The sequence below is a fragment of the Psammomys obesus genome, unplaced genomic scaffold, assembly GCF_907164565.1.
Source record: "Psammomys obesus unplaced genomic scaffold, mPsaObe1.curated_primary_1811, whole genome shotgun sequence".
In the NCBI taxonomy this organism is placed as follows: Eukaryota; Metazoa; Chordata; class Mammalia; order Rodentia; family Muridae; genus Psammomys; species Psammomys obesus.
Window position 1 is genome coordinate 2,753,512 of NW_026596225.1, and position 1,277 is coordinate 2,754,788.

General features: G+C 41.2%; 1 non-coding gene across 1 annotated transcript; it reads left to right on the forward strand.

Annotated features, from left to right (window-relative positions):
* The first annotated feature begins 645 nt into the window (after positions 1 to 645).
* LOC129668095 (U6 spliceosomal RNA) lies at positions 646 to 751 on the forward strand. Its single transcript, XR_008718864.1, has one exon. It is a non-coding gene; the product is annotated as a U6 spliceosomal RNA (small nuclear RNA).
* Positions 752 to 1,277: the final 526 nt, after the last annotated feature.

The window sequence follows — 1,277 nt, forward strand, 5'->3', positions numbered from 1 at the left end:
CAGAGATAGTGGTAGGTCCTAGGAAATGGCACAGGCCAGGGTACTGCTGCTCCCTGATCTGTGTGGGTCCCGAGAAATGGAGCAGGTTGGGGAACTGGGGTGTGGGGCACACAGACGAAGTGAAACACAGAGCGCCTGGGGCAGATCTGGCCAGTGTTGCTGGCAGGCTGTGGCAGGCCAGTAGATGGGTGGGTGGCCTCTTACCTGCTGTTCCCTGAGCCCTGCTGGTCTCAGGAGCCAGAAATCAGGGTAGGTCCCAGGAAATGGTATAGGCCAGGGAACTAGTGCTCCCTGATCTGTCCCATGTTAGTTTTAATATGTTTATCAGTACTTAGAGTGGGTTATCTAATGAAAGTATTAAAAAAAAAAAAAGGATCAAGTTTAAATTCACAAGCATGATATTTTTGCAAAAACTTTACTTGATGCATCTTGTTCATTGAAGTATCAGGATTTCTAATGGCAAATGAATAGATCTAAAAAGCCAAAATATTTAATGGTGTTTGTTTATCCCCATAGTCTTTTCTTAAAACCACCTACCCTGAGGAGAGGCAGCGTAGATGGATTGTGAGCCTGACTTTTCTGTCCTATGTGTTACTTTTTCAAGTATGGAGTAGTCTACAGACTGTCCTAAAACTTAACAAACTTGTACTTGCTTCAGCGGCACACACACTAAAATTGGAATGACACAAAAAAGATTCGCATGCCCCTGTGCAAGGATGACATGAAAATTTGTGAAGCTTTCCGTATTTTTATGTTTTCAACAAAATCATACAAGAAAATGTCCCCAACCTAAAGAAAGAGATCCTTATATACATACAAGCTTACAGAACACCAATTAAATTGGGCCAGAAAAGAAAATCCTGCTGCCAAATAAAAATCAAAACACTAAATGTACAGAATAAAGAAAGAATATTAAAATTTAAAGGGAAAAAGGCCAAGTAATATATAAAGGCAGACTATCAGAATTACACCTGACATCTCAACAGAGACTCTAAAAGCCAGAAGGGCCTGGGCAGATACGTTGCAGACTGTAAGACACCACAGCTGTCAGCCCAGACAACTATTCAAGCAAAACTTTTAATCACCATAGATGGAGAAAACAAGATATTCCACAGCAAAACCAAATTTAAACAATACCTATCCACAAACTCAGCCCTACAGAAGATACTAGGAGAAAAGTTTGTAGTTAACCAAAGGAGGTTAACTACACCCAAGAAAATGCAGGAAATAAATAGCTCCACACCAGAAAAAGAATGGAAGCATGCGCACGCGCATGC